Here is a 579-nt window from a genome sequence, read left to right as displayed (position 1 = left end):
TGGAAAATCCTATGGATGGAGAAGCCTGGTAGGCTACAGTCCATGGGGTCACAAAGAGTCAGATAGGACTGAGCGACTTCTCTTTCACTTAAATGGACTAAGACACTACCTCATATTTAATTATTACTTCAAGTCTTTCAAAGTGTGTTCATCTGAATCATCTTAATTGATAATGAGGTGGTATTTCCTCCATTTACAAATCAGGCAGCCTGGAGTAGTGGAAAAGCACAGGATGTCAAATCAGAAGACCTTTTTTTTTTTTTCCTGAAGCTCAGATGAAGTTAAAAGTGATTACAAGAATCTCCATTAAATCTGCTAGTGCATAGAGAGAAGAAAGAATGAGTGTTTAATGCAAACTCAGTAGACAGTGCCTTAATTTCTTCATGTGTACAATGAGTATAATAATATGCACTTGTGATGATACTATACATAGGAAATCCTAAAGGTGCAACCAGAAAACTGCTGGAGTTAATCAATGAATTTAGTAAAGCTGCAGAATACAAAATCAATACGCAGAACTCGCTAGCATTCCTATATGCCAACAATGAAAGACTGGGAAAAGAAATTAAGGAAAGAATC

Source organism: Bison bison, unplaced genomic scaffold (assembly GCF_000754665.1).
Source record: "Bison bison bison isolate TAMUID 2011002044 unplaced genomic scaffold, Bison_UMD1.0 scf7180017864265, whole genome shotgun sequence".
Lineage (NCBI taxonomy): Eukaryota > Metazoa > Chordata > Mammalia > Artiodactyla > Bovidae > Bison > Bison bison.
Note: the sequence above shows the minus strand (reverse complement) of the source record.